The following is an 18,658-nucleotide window of genomic DNA, read 5'->3' on the forward strand; positions in this document are numbered from 1 at the left end:
TTACTCAGTACGAGGGGCTGTTGCGGCGAACATCCTCCCCCCCCCCCCGTGTCACCATAACTTCCGGTTGGGCGTCACCAGAACTTGCCACGTCCAGCACAGCCAACTTCGTAACAGGTCTCTTGAACATCCCTCCTGATGTCTGCACTTCCGCTCGACGAGTCACTCCATCCTTCCCCGGAATCGTTCGAATTGCTCGTCCTCGTAACCACCGATTCCTAACGTTCTCGTCAACCACGAGCTCAAGATCTCCTTCCTTGATCGGTTGTACGTCTCGAAACCACTTTGTCCGTCGAATGATGGTTGGTAGGTATTCAACCACCCATCGACGCCAGAAGTTGTCAAGAGTGTGTTTCACCAAGTTCCAACTATACCTCAACGCCATTCCTGCATCCGTCGGGAACTTCTCCGGTTCTCGCACACCGTTTGAGCTCAGGAGCAAAAAATGATTGGGGGTCAAGGATTCATGATCAGCTGTTTCTAGAGGAACGAATGTAAGTGGTCTGGAATTGACCATACTTTCGGCTTCTGTTAGTACCGTAGCGAAAGACTCGTCATCTAACTTCCGCACTACTGGAACCGATTCTAGTGCTGATTTCACGGCGCGAACCATTCTTTCCCAACAGCCCCCCATGTGAGGAGCGGCCGGAGGGTTGAACCTCCACTGTGTGTGAGCGTTAGTGAAAGTACTGCCCAATTCGTTGTTTATCTTGTCGATTTCATCCATCAGCTCTCGGCTTGCTCCCACAAAATTCGTACCGTTGTCGGAGTAAATTACCAGAGGCGCACCCCGTCGTGCTATGAACCTCCTTTCAGCCTTCTTGCACGCATCGGTTGATAGACTATCAACCACCTCGAGGTGAATTGCCCTAATAGTTAGACAGGTGAAAAGGCAGACCCATCGTTTCGCCACGGTTCTTCCAACTTTCACCAAATATGGGCCGAAGAGGTCTACGCCCACATAGGTGAAGGGTCGTACAAAGGGTTCCAATCGTACCGCTGGTAATGGCCCCATTTTTGGAGTAACCGGTATCGCTTTGTGTATGCGGCACCACATACAGCGTTTCCTGGATAACCGTATCTCTACTCGCAGCCGAGGCACATAAAACTTCTGTCGCATCTCGTTGACTATGGTTTCGTCATTTGCGTGACCATATTTCCGGTGATAGTAATCCAACAGCAGCTCCGTAATGCGATGGTTTCTTGGTAGGATGATGGGAAACTTCGTATCGTAGGATAGAACCTGCGCTTCTGCAGCCCGACTGCCTACTCGTAACACCCCGTACTCGTCAGCGAATGGAGACAGCTTCACAAGATGGCTTGATGTTCCTAACTGCTTCCCACGTGTATTATTTTCTTCTTGATTCTTCTTCAAGAAAGCTACTTCATCCGGAAATGCCTCAGATTGCGCACTCGACCATAACGTGCTTTCTGCCTTCTGCAAATCTACACTGGTGATCCCTACGTATCCGTAGATCTACTTCTCGAGGGATGCAGACTAGAGACGAAATGGTGAACATATGCTGTAGAACGCAACAGTCGTTCGAATTTCGAAAATCTGTCAGCGTCTATCACCAGTTGTCTGACCAGATGGCTGCATACGAACGCCTCCCGTAGTTCCTTGTCACTTTCATCTGTGTCTTCTTCTGGAGCCACCGTCCATTCTGTTTCGACGTTGTACAGGATGTCAGGCCCCTGAAACCAGCGACTGTCAACATTGCAAGCGGGACCTTTACCCCACTTGGTGGCCTCGTCAGCCACATTGACCTTAGTCGAAATCCACTGCCATTCGTCAACGCTCGACAGGTTCAGTATTTCGTTAAGCCTGAACGCAACGAACTGGCGATATCGTCGAACATCCGATTTGATCCACGAACAGACGGTCGATGAGTCACTCCAAAAGCAGGTTTTCCGTATCTTCAACGAATGATTTAGCTCAATAGTTCTCCGCAAACGAGCTCCCAGCAACGCTGCCATCAATTCTAGCCGTGGTATCGACAGTCCTCGAAGTGGTGCCACTTTCGTCTTCGACGAGACTAAAGCGACTCTGATACGACCGTTGTCTATTATGCGGAAGTATCCAACCGCTGCAAAGGCTTGTTCGCTAGCGTCCACAAACACGTGAAGCTCCAGAGATTTGAAACTTTCCGGATCGTAGTTCGGAAAGTAGCAACGAGAAATATGCATTCCTTCAAGCTTCTTGAGTACCGCTATCCAATCCATCCAGCGCGTAGCGATCTCCATTGGAATCCTGTCGTCCCAATCCGTGTCCGTCCGCCATACTTCTTGAATTAGGATTTTCCCGTGGATTACAAATGATGCCACCAATCCCAAAGGGTCAAATATACTCATGACGAGTCGTAGCATCTCCCGTTATGTGGGAATCGTAGTACCGTCTACCAGCTTTCGCACTTTCTCACAAAATTGCAGCGAAAATACGAAGACGTCCTCTTCTTTTTTTTTTCACAGAAAGAACTACTTCTATTACTTCCTTGCTTCGAATGAACGAACCAGTTAAAAGATACTAACTTTTTTTTCGTTATTTGCTTTGCAATGCAATTAATCAGTGATTCCAGGATTCCATCAGAATGTAAACTACATTTAAAAGATTTTACCACTACATATGCTTTGTATTACTAATCCTTTGTTTTTCGTTAAAATTACACATGATTATTTGTGTGTTCTCTCATCATGACACAGTGCTAAGAGGAGTGAAGCGAGTGCTCTAGGACGTAAGATACAAACTCAATTGGAGAAATTACATGATTTAACTTGATTCGGGAGCATTTGTTTGGGTTTTATTCGTCACTAAATTTGATTAAACAATATCGAGCGGAAAATCTTCACAACTTCACTCCTTTATTATAGGTACACAAAATATCTATTTTCAACATTACAGCTATGCTTTACTAAACAAGTTATGTTTTTAATGAGAATGTTAAAATGTTTGCGCTTTTTAATAGATTTACTGGCTCTCGTTGAATAACAATTTGATCTCGATCCGTTCCTTCTTTTATTGACAATAATTAAAAATCGACCAAAAATGTCGAACTGCTCAGTTAGCTAAGTTTAAAATCTTTTAAAACGGATGCTGATGGCAGACAAAAACACAAAACAAATTACAAAGGAAAAATCTGCGCTTTCATAATGTTACGTCCTTTTATAATGTAAGAGAATAGGCTGCTCCATTCTTCATACTCCCGTCAAGTAAATTTTAATTCTATATATTGAACGTGCTTCCTCCGCCCGTGACAGTTCTGCAGTTTTTGCGTTTCATTTCGAGAGCTTGCGCGCAATGATAGGCATTCTAATTTAGGCAGAGAAAGCCGAAGATTTTGCAGCATCGGCAGCAGTAGCGGTAGTATCGGTAGTAGTAGTAGTAGCAGTAGTAGTAGTAGTAGAAGAAGTATCGGTAGCGGCAGGGGTATCAGTAGAAACTGCATCATTAGATTTTTGATTTTCGGTTTTGACATTTTTGCTTGCCACTGATTCGGTTAGGATTTTATCAACGTCCTGTTCCGGATGCTTTCCGATGAACTCCAGCCTCGCCGCGTCGTACATCTTGACAAACTTATCTCGCTGTTCTTTGAACTGGGCAAACAGCGCGTCGTCCTTGTTGCCCTTCAGCCGTTTGGCCAGCTCGCACTTCTTGTCATGCTCTGCCTTGATTTCCTCCGTTACCCACGGTTTGTCCAGTGGATATTCCTCCTTCGGCTTGGCAGGTACTTTGGGTTTGATCTTATTACCAATCGGCGGTTTCAATACCTTCCCGTTTGGAAGGGCCCCCCGAGGTGCACCCTTGAGACCCTTTCCGACTCTACCACCCGAAGGAAGCTTTCCGTTCGCAATGCGGCGCATCGGAAGACCATCCTGGCGACCTCGCAACGGTGGGGGCATCATACGTCCCATGGGGTTCATCATCGGGCCTCGCATAGGCGGCATTGGTCTTGGCATAAGCCCCATTGGACCCGGACCCATCGGTGGGCCACCGAAACGACCATTGGGAGGTGGTGGAGGCATCATTGGTCCACCACGCATACCGCGCATTCCCATCGAAGGTACGCGGAAATGCGGTGGCGGTGGAAGAGGTGGACCGTTTCTGCGACCACCACCCATGGGAAACATAGGGGGCATTGGAGGCATCGGTGGACCCAAAATGACCACCCATACCCGGAGGCATACGCCGCATGCTACCTCCGTTTTTCATATTTAGGCGCTTCTGGTTGGGATTTCCCTTCCGGATAGTGTTTTTATGTCCACCCGCCGGCCCTGTGCCATTATTGATAGTTGCCACCGAGTTGGTCGCAGCATTTGCGCTAGTCGTTGATGCCGATGGAATTTGGACGTCGTCATTGAAATCTACGAATCCAGAATTGTCACCGAGTTGGTTTGCGTTGAACATAGCTCCCATGTTCCGGGCACTCATCGGCCTTGGTCCGCCCGGTTTGAAACGCTGCCGACCGGGCATCCCGTTGAATCCACCTCGACGCTTGTTTGGTACCTTTTTGGTGGCGACCATTTTGTGCACTAGAGATTCACTGTTATTTCCACCGGTAAATGGTTTAAATTCGAAACTACACCGAACTTCGCTGAGTCTTAACTAGTTTTCACTAAATTTCTAAAGTTTTATATTATTTTAGCAAGGAAAATACAATAAATTAATGCCAAAACCGAACGTGAAGCCTAGTGCGTGATGATTTTTTTCACTTTTTCTGCGAATCTTGCAACCACGCCATTCCCAGCACTCGCTCGAATCTAACCTCCTTATCCGGTAACATGACTTTCGATTTCTTCAGGTTCTCCTCTCCTAACTTGCTCAGTACGGTCCTGTTGCTTGACATCCAATTTCGGATATGGAATCCAGCTCTTCTGTGCACTTCGATCACTTCCTTGGCAACCTCGAACGCTTCTTCCGCTGTATCGAAACTGTCCACGTAGTCATCCACATAGTGTCTCTTCTTCACTGCCGCTGGTCCTCTTGGTAGCTCCAGTTCGTGCTCTGATGCGTTCATATTCTTAATGTACTGCGAGTGCGTTGGGGAGCAGGCCGCTCCGAATATTGCTACATCGGAGACCATGATGCTCATCAGTACCTCGGGGGAGTCCCTGTAGGGGAACAGCAAAGCGCTGTGGTCCTGTTTTCTAATCAACATTTGCAGGAACATCTCCTTGACGTCTGCTGATACTGCGACTTGGCGTTCCCGGTACGGAAACATTACGGACAATAACGGCGTCAAAAGATCCGGACCTTTGAGCAGCATTGAGTTCAACGACACGCCTTCCACCTTCGCTGCTGCATCCCAGATTACTCTTATTTTACCAAGTTTCTTCTCGTTGGCCACCACTCCAATCGGCAAGAACCATGTGCGCCGTAGGTCGAATTCTTCGAGTTCCTCCTTCGTTGCTTCGCGTATGTAGCCCTTGGCTTTGAAGTCGGATATTTGTAGACGGACGCTGTCGTACAGGTCTGGATTCCGTGCCAAACGTTTTTCAAGACACTTGAAGCGTCGTTCAGCCATAGACCTGCTGTCTGGAAACTCTACATAGTCATGCTTCCAGAGCAGGCCTGTTTCGTACTTCCCACAGTCTAACCGTCTCGTAGTTTCTTCTAGAATCTTGTAAGCGCGTTGTTCTTCTACTCCTTTCACGGCTGGCACAACCGCTACACCAAGACTCTCGATGTCGAAGAAATGCCGAACGTACTCGTGAAGATCAGCGTTTATTGATTCAGCATTCATATGAAGTTGTCTATGCAACGTATTAGCTTGTGGCTTCCGCAGACTGCCGCATACTGCCCAGCCAATCCTGGTCTTCGTTGCAATCGGCTTGTTCGACTTGCCCTGCCGCAGTTTCAGTGTAGCTAGCAGATGAGCATTACTCAGTCCAATGAGTATTCCTGGCGCAGCGGATTCAAAACTCTTCACCGGAAGGTTGCTAAGATGAACGAACCGTGTTGCGAGTTCTTCAAAATCCACGGTTTGTCGTGGTAGTCCGAGATTCTCGACAGTGTATGCCTCGGATAGTTTGAACCGTTTGCTTTCACCCGTTTCTGAAATCTCCATTGTGACGACTTCTGTTCCAGTTATCTTCTTGTTGACGCCTCCAGTCCATTGAAGGTGCAAAGTCTCCACATCTCCGTAGGCTCCAAGAGCGTCTGCGATTGACCGCTCTACAAGTGTCACTGACGATCCGTCGTCGAGGAATGCGTAGGTGTCAAGTTGGCCTTTTTGTCCGAACAATGTAGCTGGTAGGATTCGAAAGAGTGTTGATGAAGACAGCTGACGATGCACGGTTACTACCGCGGTTGATTTCGACTCCGCTAGCGGTTCAAAATGTAGCAAACGGTGATGTCGCTTCGGGCAATCGTTGATCCCACAAACCTCTCCTTTGCAAGGCCAACGTGCATGTGAAGTGAGACATCGTGCACACAGCTTGTTTGCTTTTACTGCCTTCCATCTGCCATCTAAGTCTAGACTTTTGAATGCCGTGCAAATTTCAATCTCGTGACTGTCTATGTTGCAAACTGAACATGATTTGCCGTAACGCGTACCAGCATCTCTTGATTTCTGCATTGTTTCACTGGATCCACTATTCTTTGCATCCTCACGACGCTTCCCTTTCCGTTGATCCGTCGACATGTGCGTGTTCACGAACGATCTCTCTTTCGGCTTACTCCGTTCTTCTTTCGCAACCTTCTGAGAACAGCTCACAAGCTGTGTTACACCGCTCGCTGCTGAAGATATCTTTGCCATGTAGTCGCTGAAGACACTCAAATCTACCACTGGAGCCTGCTCTTGGTAAAGTGCCCAACTAAACTTCGCCGTTGCTGGCAACTTGTCAACCAGTTCTTGCAGAAGAATTTGATTCAAAATATGTCTTCCCAACCCGACAGCTTTTAAATGCCCGCAGAGATTTTGCACCACAAGTCCAAAACTCACAAGCGTTTCCAACCGATCCGCCTTTGGTGATGGAGTTCCTCGAGCCTTCGCAATCATGTTATTGACGTTATTGTTCCGGTCGTCCGTACAACTGCTGTAAGGTCGACATAATCTGGTGTACTGTTGACGGATGGAGTAAGAAACTGCTGACTGCTTCCTTGGCAGAACCCCTGAGGCTACGTTGCAACCGCAGAAGGTTTTCCGCGTTGGAGTAACCGCAAATCTCCGTTGAATGTTGGTAGCTGCTTATGAAAAGCGGCCAATCTACCGGATCCCCAGTGAAGACTGGTAGCTCCTTAGTACCTACTTGTCTAGCTGCTAACTGCTGATTAGATGGTCCGAAATTCCCGAATGCGTTATTTGATGCAAAACCCCGATTTGGAACCAACTGCGGGTGAATTTGTGGAACCCCTGATTCCCCGAAGTTCTCCCGTTGTCTACTAGGTGGAACTTCATTGTCCAAAAGTGAGGGAGGAGGTGTATAAGGATGACTAGGATGCTGATAGTTTCCTGTCAAGCTATTTACATGAGAGTTTTCGGTTCTATTGTTTGAGAGACCTACTGGCGAAGGATTACAATCACTTACCAACGGTTGCCATTCGTTGCCTACCAAGTTAACGTCTTGTTGTACTTCCTGAACTTCGTCGCGCAGCGCCCAATAGTCCTTCTCCGCTTGCTTCCGCAATCGTACTGCTTCAAATTCTCGTTGTTTTGCGGCATCTAGTTCAGACTGCCACCTTTGTTCCATTCCTCGTAGACAGCTAATCTCGTTCTCCAGTTCTGCGACCTGGTGGTGCAGTGCTTCGCAATCCTTATTACGCTGCTCGAGCTGCTTGCGCAAATCTACCTCCGAAGTACGCAGCCGCTCTATGTCTCCACCATTCCTTTTGTCCAGGAATTTGATCATATCCTGGAGTGCTGCTTGTTGAAGATTGTGACGACTTTCTTGCTGGATACGTAAACCTGCCTCCGATTTCCGTATCCGCTCTATTTCCTCGCCGTGTTGCGTTTCCAAGAGCTTGATCTGGGACTGCAAACCTTCTTCCGATTCACGAATCCGTTTCAATTCGCTGAAGTACTGCAACTACAATGCCTTGATCTTGTTCACCAGCTCTACCTCTCGTTTACGCCTCGTGTCGATGTCCAATTCGTGTTTCGACATCAGATCCTTGAATATTCGGTTTTCAGCTTCTGGTCGTTCCAGCTCTAGTGCGTTCTGCTTGCGTAGCTCACCAGTTTCAACACTCCATCGTTTGTAACAGTGGACATTTGACTTCCGAACCGCTCCAGTGCTCGAAGCAGCTGGTGCTACTTCTTCAACCTTCAGAAACTTTGCATACGGCTAGAGATCCACGAGGGGCAAATCGGGCGGGTTCTTGATCTGATCCGGCTTGATTACGGAAGAGCCAACTACATCCTCAAGAGAATCCTCAGGTTCATCGATTGAAATGCTACCCAAGGTCCGCGGGATTTATTCGACCTCTAATCCCGTACCTATCCTGTCATCACCAAAGGCTTGAGAAACAACGGGTGCAGTTGTCTTCAACGGCGTTGAAGAGGGATGTACTGCCTGCGTTTTGCCCGGACATGCATCTGCCAGTTGATCAGCATTCGCAGACGTTGACTCAGGTGTCTGTACAACGACAACCTTGTCGGAACTCTCGACTACGTCGGTCTGCTTTACCCAATCTTCTGTTCGCTTCGCACTCCTCTGACTGCTCCGCATACTGCGTACACTTCTTGCCTCGTCGTCATCTTGCCGGTTCAGCAACTCATGCTTCCGAGCGATATACTGTTTCCCTTGCTCCAGCTTTTCCCGAAGTTCTCGTTCGACCAAAGCTCGTTCCTTTTCGATCCGCTCTCGGTTCAAATCCTCCAGCAATTTATGCTCTTCGTCCAGGCGCTGCATTTCACGATCCAGTCTAGCCTTACGAACACTGGAGGTGTCCGAAATCCCACAAATTAGACTCAGTGTTGGTCCGCGAACATTCGACACACAAGTCTCACATGAGAAACTGGCTGTACGTACCACTTCCGTGTTGACGTTGGCGCATGTAAAGTGGTACCAGCGCATGTAAAGTGGTATATAAGCCGATTCAATGATAATAGATTACATCCAATTCACTATATAATCCGACTTGTTTTCCTTTCTCTTATCAGTTTATCATTCTCTTACTCTCTCACAATTTCTCCCGTCATTCCGTTTGACGGATCATGCTTCCCGGAACCACCGCTGGGTGTAGTGTGTCGCGCGTTAGATACCGTTTGTGTTACTCAGTACGAGGGGCTGTTGCGGCGAACACTGGAGGTTGGTCCTTCTTTATTAATCTCCAATCGTGATTGCTTTCAAGCCTTCTATAGTTCCACTGTAAATTTTGATCTGACCATGGTGCAAGAAATCCATGGAATACCAGATCACCATCGGTCGATGGTTGTTCCCTCAATTTTTGCAATCAAGTACCTACCATCATGTAAGTAACGATAAAAGATTTTTCACAGATGGGTCAACCATAAATGCTTCCACTGGATTTGGTGTATTTAATCAATTTCATAGCGCCTCTTATAAACTGCAGAAACCATGCTCAGTATACGTTGCGGAACTCGCAGCTATATTTTACGCAGTAGAGCGAATTGCCTCACTACCTTCTGATCATTATTTCATTATTACGGATAGTCTTAGCTCATTGGAGGCTATTCGTTCAATGAGGCCGATGAAGCACTCCTCGTATTTCCTGCCTGAAATACGATCTAAACTGAGTGCTTTATCTAACTGCTCCAATATTATTACCTTAGCTTGGGTCCCACCTCATTGTTCAATTCCGGGTAATGAGAAAGCGGACTCGTTGGCTAAGGTGGGCGATATTTTTGAGCGACAAATCGCCTTCAACGAATTTTTCTCCATTGCTCGTCAGCAAGTCCTCATCAGATGGCAACAAAAATGGAATGATGGTGAATTGGGAAGATGGTTACATTCTATTCTCCCACAGGTGTCGAACAAACCATGGTTCAAAGGGTTGGACATGAGCCACGACTTTATACTCGTTATATCAAGTGTCATCTTGTGTTCTCCCAAGTTGTTAGCTGCCCATCGGTGTACCCCCATGTTTGTCTTTTTCATCAGAGTGTCGCCTAGTTCGAGATCAAGAGCACATTGCTCTCCAAACCTTGTGTTCACAATCCCTACCCTGCCATCCATTTGTTAAAATTTGTTACCCCTAACCTCGAGATAGCCGCGAGTAATCGGCCCCCGCTTTACTAACGTTAGTTTTAAGTAATTTTATTGTCTAAACAATGAATATCGGCTCCGCAAAGCTACAGCAAATGAGCCTGAAAAAATAAACGAATTATTAAAAAAAAAAAAAAAAAAAATCAGCGATGTTGCATGCATTTCGATGTAGATCTTCAGAGTGGTTCCATTAATTAATTGTAGAAACTTTCAAGAGGTTCTGAAGAATTGTGGAATGTTTCGAGAATTTCAGGAATGATCTGAAAATTTATCTTAATAGGATAGCTCCGTGAATATTTGGAAAATGTTTGGAACGCTAGAGAAGTTCCGAAAACTACTTGAAAAATTAGGATACGTTAGAGAAATTTCGAGACCTTCTTGTAATTTTAGGAAATTTCAGGCAAGTTTTGAGATTTTAATGAAAGTTCCATGAGCTTCAAGGTAGTATCGAACACATCAGAAAAACTAGTGGAAGGTTCAAGACAGTTCAATTCTCTTCAGGAAAATTCCTGGACCGCATTGCAAGTAGAGCTCAACAATCGAGATGCTGTTGTACTGCAAAAAGCTATTTCCAGAGCAAATTCTTCACTTTGAGCAAGCCATAAGTGCTACCCTTACTAATTGCACACATTTAGCTCGAATACGGATGCTCTACCGGAATGGCAGTAACATGCAATTAGTCCCAAATGTGGCCACTTCGAAGCTTATCTCGTAGCAATTAGCCCATAATTGTCTTCCAACTAATAACTGACCCCCATTCACCCACTGCTCTTAGATTTGCATTAAACTCGCTCAACCATGCTCAAATGCTTCCTCAGAATCTTCTGGGGCATAAATTGAACTTTCCTGTCTAGCCATTACGAGCCGTATACGGTATCTCACTCATGCTTAAGACCTAGAACTATCGTCAGCCTCATCACCGTCGCCATCAACGGCAGGATTGACGCTAATTCATTGTCATCCTGCTGCCTGCCAGACAGAAGCCAAGGCGAGAAAGGCAAACATTTTGCTGCCCATTCATCATGCAGTGCACATATGAAGATGCTGCACACTCCAATGGGATTTGCCAGATGAGCATCACTTCGTCTTCGGATAACTTATTCACTGGCATATCAACCTTCACTGCTGCTATGAGCTTTGAATTCCGACGATGACGATGAATGAAGACACTCCGGGTGACAGCTCAGGAAGTCGTGCTTAGATTTATGAGCCCGGGAAAGCATTCTCATGAACTCATTAAATTTGAATACGGTCCCACACCAAAACGGCCAAAAATAGCTCGGTTGTTGTTATTCAATGAGGCCATTGTCACCATCGCCGATGATGATGATGATGCTGAAAGTACTTCGAGCAGATTCCATCTAACGGAAGCATCCGCAAGAGTGTTATTGTGTTTTGTGTTAGCATGTTACCGTTTGTGGAGAAGGAGAAATTTGCTGAACAGTCAGTTTCTTCTTCTTCATTATACTCGCCTTGACGACAGTGCCGAAGTGACGTTTTTGCACACCAATTTTGACAGTTTCTTTATAAGATTTTGTGGTGGAGTAAATTTTTTTTTGCCACACAATTTGCATGCACCGTTGTCAACCGTTGATCCAATATCAGTTTTATAATCGTTCGAATCACGAGACAGACAGAATTAAAATGCATTTGAACACGCGCTACGGATGGCATAATTTCATCCACTGACCCAAATTCCCAGGAATGCAAATATCGGTCTGAGAAAAATTAGCGCAAACAAAAAAAAAAGAGTGAAAGGAGCGCTACTCCTCCAAATCAAAATTAACGATGCACATTCGCGAAACAAGAGAGACGGACGCCTCCCCTCTAAATTCGATTATTTTTTTCCTTTCCTACACACCTTTACCAACGATATCTCGCAGTAATCCAAGTAGGTTGGCGCTGCATCTGTCACGTCGTACTGAAACCTGCCAATAACGGGTGACGGAGATGGGGCGATGACGATGATGGTGATGAGGTGGTGACATAAAATCAGCGTAAGCACTGTCATCTTCATCGTTGTTCGTCATCATTGTTATCGGATGCAGTCAACGGTTACCGCTACGGATGAAGTAATATGCAAATGATGTCGACGACGATGAACTAGCAGAAGCAGAGTCCTGGACGGGGACATTGCTCTTGACCATTGCCAGGACAAATAGAATACAAAAAAATGAAGATTTTAGACACGATCCTCTCCGATTTGCACGAAATTTAGCATTTATCATGTGCTGTTCAATTCAATTCTTTGCAAAAAATCGGCCATTTTATATCATGTAATTTGTAATGGTGGACGGTACCACCCACCGCATATACGGACGAGTTACTGTATATGGAAACTGCATTCGAGCCCGCATGGTCATTAGACTGATGCACAATTTGAAATTTTCGCTCCACAGTGCTCAATCGGTTCCAACTCGGGTCCTGATTAACTTCTCAAAATTTAAGCTCACTTGGTTAGTAACTGACTTGACACAAATCATTTTATGTTTATATGGAGATTACTATGGGAAAACCAAACTTTGTGTTCATTGCGTTCTAGTCTTTTTTCCATATTGCACTGTCAAAAAGTTCTACAAATATTCTTATGGAAAATACAGCTACAACTTCGCAGAAGATCGTTTTCCAACCAAACTTCCAATTAAATATTTATTAATTGTTTAAGAGATTGATAATCTTATGACATGATCAAGCAGCTGTTTTGTGTGCTGTATTGTGCAGTGTGGCAGAGTAGCCATGATTTTTGTGCTCTTTTTTTTTTTTTTTTTTTTTTTTTTTTTTTTTTTTTAACTCTTTATTTGTTCCAAATTCAAAATAAATTACATTTCATTTTAACCTAGGTGCTCCAGTTACTGCAGTAACGTACCAGCCTTAATTGTTATGATATATATCTAAGTGTTTTTACATTGTTCATGTCTTGGCAATTCAGTATTTTAAACAGGTTTTTTAACCTGCATGTCAGTATAACAATTGATATCTTAAAACTAAAAACTAAAACTAAATCTTATCTAAGTATAAAGGGAATTAATCGTTGCAATTGAGGATTGCAACGATTTTTGCCTGAAATTATTAATTATTTTGTTGGACATTTGTGCTAAAGTCTCAACATTCGAAATTCTATGTACTTCGGTTGTACTGTACCAGGGAGGCAACTTCAAAATCATTTTCAGAATTTTGTTCTGAATCCTTTGAAGTGCTTTTTTCCTGGTAGTGCAGCAACTAGACCATATTGGCACAGCGTAAAGCATGGCCGGTCTAAAAACTTGTTTAAATATTAGAAGTTTATTCGTCAGGCAAAGTTTGGATTTCCTGTTTATAAGAGGATACAAACATTTTATATATTTGTTACATTTGGCTTGAATGCCCTCAATGTGATCTTTAAAAGTTAATTTATGGTCAAGTATTAATCCAAGATATTTCACTTGGTTTGACCAGGAAATTGGAACTCCGTTCATAGTGACTATGTGACTACTACTAGGTTTCAAAAACGAAGCTCTAGGCTTATGTGGAAATATTATAAGTTGAGTTTTGGAAGCGTTGGGAGAAATCTTCCATTTTTGTAAATAAGAAGAGAAAATATCTAAACTTTTCTGCAGTCTGCTGCAAATAACACGTAGACTTCTTCCTTTAGCGGAAATGCCTGTGTCATCAGCGAACAAAGATTTGTAGCAACCCTGAGGCAAATCAGGGAGGTCCGAAGTGAAAATGTTATACAATATAGGCCCAAGAATGCTACCCTGAGGAACTCCTGCCCTAACAGGTAGTCGATTAGATTTGGAATTTTGATAATTTACTTGAAGAGTTCTGTCAGTTAAATAATTTTGAACTAATTTCATAATATAAAGTGGAAAATTAAACTTTTTCAATTTAGCAATCAAACCTTCATGCCAAACACTGTCGAATGCTTTTTCTATGTCTAGAAGAGCAACTCCAGTTGAGTGGCCTTCCGATTTGTTTGAACGAATTAAATTGGTAACTCTTAAGAGTTGATGAGTAGTTGAATGCCCATGGCGAAATCCAAACTGCTCATCTGCAAAAATTGAGTTCGTATTGATGTGAAGCATCATTCTATTCAAAATTATCTTTTCAAAAAGTTTACTTATTGAAGAAAGCAAACTTATTGGACGGTAGCTAGAAGCTTCAGCTGGATTTTTATCCGGCTTCAAAATTGGAACAACTTTTGCATTTTTCCATTTATCAGGAAAGTATGCCAAATGGAAACATCTGTTAAATAATTTTACCAAGAAAGACAAGGTACTCTCTGGGAGTTTTTTGATGAGGATATAGAAAATTCCATCATCACCTGGAGCTTTCATATTTTGAAACTTTTTAGTTATAGACCTTACTTCGTCCAAATCAGTCCCCCAGGAATCATCAAAAATATTTTCCCGAGAGAAAATATTCAGAAAACCCCGAGCAACCTGATTCTCAATAGGACTAGTAAGACCCAAACTGAAATTATGGGAACTCTCGAATTGCTTAGCAAGTTTCTGAGCTTTTTCCAAATTTGTGATCAACATTTTATTACCTTCTTTAAGCGCTGGAATAGGCTTTTGAGGTTTTTTCAAAATTTTTGTGAGTTTCCAAAAGGGTTTGGAACTCGGGTCTAATTTAGAAATATTATTTTCAAAAGTTTTGTTCCTCAGGGCAGAGAATCGCTTTTTAATTTGTTTTTGCAAATCCCGCCAGATAACTTTCATGGCAGGATCGCGTGTTCTTTGAAATTGTCTCCTACGGACATTTTTAAGACGGATCAAGAGCTGAAGATCATCGTCTATTATAATTGAATCGAATTTAACCTCGCATTTTGGTACTGAGGCAGCTCTTGCTTCAACTATAGAAGTAGTCAGAGATTCAAGAGCATAATTAATTTCATCTGTGGTTTGCAAAGGAATGTTTGGATCGAAGTTATATTCCATAAATGTTCGATACTGCTCCCAATCAGCTCTATGGTAATTGAAAGTAGAGCTGTTGGGATTACAAATTATTTCTTGGGATATTTCAAAAGTTACTGGAAGGTGATCAGAACCGAAGTCAGCATGGGTAACCAATTGGCTACAAAGTTGACATGAATCAGTTAAGACCAAATCAATAGTGGAGGGATTTCTTGCAGAAGAAAAGCATGTTGGGCTGCTTGGATATTGAATAGCGTAATAACCTGCAGAACAATCATCAAACAGAATATTACCATTGGAATTGCTTTGAGCATTATTCCATGAGCGGTGTTTTGCATTAAAATCACCAATAATGAAGAATTTAGACCTATGACGGGTAAGTTTCTGGAGGTCACCCTTGAGAAAATTCTTTTTCTGGCCTACGCATTGGAATGGCAAATAGGCAGCTATAAACGTAAGTTGTCCAAATTTTGTTTCAACAGAAACTCCCAAAGTTTCAAAAACTTTGGTTTCAAATGAAGAAAGAATTTTATGTTTGATTCGTCTATGAATAATGATGGCAACGCCACCACAGGGTCCATCAAGACGATCATTTCTATAAATCAAGTAATTTGCGTCCTTCTTAACCTTATGGTCAGGTTTAAGGAACGTTTCAGTTATAACGGCAATATGCACGTTATGAACTCGCAAAAAGTTAAATAGCTCGTCTTCATTATCTTTAAGAGATCGAGCATTCCAATTTACAACATTTAATGCTTTAAAATCCATTACTGAATTTTAAAGTCATGACAATATTATTTGCAAATTTTACTCCAGTTTGAATAGCATCAAACATGGAGTTAGATTTAAGCATATCAGAAATCATGTCAATTAATGATTTCTGTAAAAATTCCATTTTAGGGGCAGTAATGCTTCCTAAGTCAAAATTGTCAAAATTTCCGTTAGAACGGTGGTTAGTATTTTGATTTCTACCCGCTGCAATAGCAGCATAGGTAGCTCCATTAACTTGCTGAACATTGTTAGCAGCGAGGGGAGTAGGTACAGATGAAACATTTGAAGCAGGGGAGATATTTGTACCTACGGGTACGAATGTAGAATTTGTTCCTCGCTGACCGTTGTTAACAGCAGAGGAATTTGTACCTGGTCGGAAACGTGGAGCGTTTCCTACCTGACGGTTAGAACGAGATTGTAGGATCGCTTTGCGAGTCTTACATTCCCAAAAATTGGATTTGTGGTTTTCACCACAATTTGAACATTTAAATTTCTTAGGATCTTCCTTCACAGGACAGTCGTCCTTTGCGTGAGAGGAATCACCACAATTCATGCATTTAGCTGGCATGTAGCAATTTTTAGTTCCGTGACCCCATCCCTGGCACTTACGGCACTGGGTGAGGTTTTGGAAATTTCCTCCAGTCTTCCTGAAGTGTTCCCACTTCACTCGGACATGGAGCATAAGGCTAGCTTTTTCTAAGGCCTTAAGGTTGTTTAGTTCACTAGACTTGAAGTGAACTAAATAAAAATCATTAGAAATCCCGTTGCGCGAATCGCCAGGACGGGATTTCATTTTCATTTTGATTACTTGGAGTGGCACAACTCCAAGTAATTTTGCCAGTTCATCTTTGATCTGATCCAGGGATTCACCACTGGGCAGTCCTTTCATGACAACCTTGAACACACGTTCATGTTTGGTGTCGTAAGTAAAAAATTTGTGCTTCTTCTCAGTAAGATACTTGAGAAGACATTTAAATCCGTCCAAGGTTTCAGCCAATACACGGCATTCACCCCGACGTCCAATTTGTAGTGAAAACTTAACTTTCACGAAATTCAAAAGTTCCATGCGAAGAGCATGGAAATCGGTAGTGGTTATCTTTTCCTTCTTGGCATTAAGCCGGGAAAGTTTACTAGAATTTTTCTTGGATGATGGATCATTCTCATCATCCGTGAGCAAATCAAATTGATTACTCAAATTAATTTCATCAGAAGGGGGGTCAAGAGTTTGCCCCTTTCTTTTGCGTTTAGGCGCCATGGCGGCAGTAAATTTTTATCCAAATCGACTTCCAAGCAGATTACTATAAGAATCTGAAGGATCGAAGAGGAATTTTCCAAATCGATATCCAAGAAGGATTACCTCGGGTAGGGTCCAAACAAGGATCGAAGAGGAATAAGAGTTGAACAAGGTAGAAAATTTTTACAGGTTGAGCACTGAAAAGTGCTGTTTAAATTTGTTGCAGCTTTAGGTAGTAGTAACACTTCCTTCAGCAAAAAGCAAATAGATCCGCACGGCAAGAGAGCACGATGCGGACTGATTTTTGTGCTCTATTCTACGCTTCAGAAAGACCAATGTTGCCTGCTGAACAGTTCATTGAGCATAATCATAATACATCAGTGACTTGAATCATGAATATCTTTTGTTCCTTACATTTGATCGAAAAGTGGTTTTCGACAAAGTTGTAGCTGAGAAAAGCAAAGCTATTATTTTTAAAAGCAGCGTGACATTGTGCATTTTTAGAAAAATATGAACAAAACATTTGGTTTTCCCATAGTAATTTCCACATAAACTTCGTAAGGTTTGTGCCAAGTCAGTTTCTTAATAAACTAGTTAAACTTTTGGGAGGCTAATCAGTACCCAATTTGAAAACGCTTGAGCACCGTCGAGTTTTCAAATATTGCATCAGTCTAATGGTCATATATGGCCTCGCTCTATGATTGGTTGCATAAAATCAAAAGTAATAGATAGCTAAATACTTTCTTCAGAAAAGTTTTAGTTGTGGCTGTCAACTATACAGGAAAAATATGAATGCATACGAATAGCCTAACTCAAAGGTCAAGATCTCCAAAACATTACAAAGTTATTATGTAAACGAACACAGACTTTAATCTGAACAGCAACAATACCTTTAGCAGCGGAGCAACAGAATTTGTCAATGCTAGATAAATTTACTTGGTTGCAGCATGTTCTAAGTAATTCAAATTATTCACGAATTCAGTCTATGTAATCTATTGGATCAACCAAGGCCTGCGAGATTTCCTCAGTAAAAATACCCACCTAAACATGTTCATAGAGTTTTTGTGCAGCACTTATCATAAATTTTTATGTGGTCGGATCGAAGTGTGCTCTGCTTCTATAACGACGTGAAAAATTTCCGAGTGTCAAATTTTAAGCTTAATCGTTTCTGTCATTGATTTTTTTCATCGCGTTTTAGCCCGAAACAATGTGCCACTCGATAACATAGTTCTGGAAAAGAACTTTAGTGCAAAGCAAGTGCAAGTGATCGGGTGAAATGCATTTCAAAGTGTTTTTATCAGCATCCTTTTCGTCAGAACTGTTATTAGGCGATTGGCAAGTTGGCCCGATGATTCTGATTGCATTGGAGGCGGATTGTGCTAGAGTTTCATTGAAGATCCGATGAAATGGTTTGAAGTGTTGAACTAAATAGGAGATGCAACAGTCTTCACGGGCAAACCATAGTTTATTTGGTGAGTTCGTTCCTGTTTATATATTCACCTGTTTCGGTTTCTACGATTTTGTCTTAGACATCATTTTTAAGAGCCGCTTTCGTGCTGTATTTTGATGAGAAATCAAATGTTGAGTGCGCTAT

At 43.0% G+C, this 18,658-nt stretch overlaps 1 pseudogene; it reads right to left on the reverse strand.

Moving 5' to 3' along the window:
* Nucleotides 1-2,467: 2,467 nt before the first annotated feature.
* Nucleotides 2,468-4,697, reverse strand: LOC135700117 (DNA-binding protein K10-like; annotated as a pseudogene).
* Between the last annotated feature and the right edge of the window lie 13,961 nt (nt 4,698-18,658).

This window comes from Ochlerotatus camptorhynchus, unplaced genomic scaffold (assembly GCF_037179485.1).
Source record: "Ochlerotatus camptorhynchus isolate MF236.1 unplaced genomic scaffold, CSIRO-AGI_Acam_v1.1 ptg000129l, whole genome shotgun sequence".
Classification (NCBI taxonomy): Eukaryota; Metazoa; Arthropoda; class Insecta; order Diptera; family Culicidae; genus Ochlerotatus; species Ochlerotatus camptorhynchus.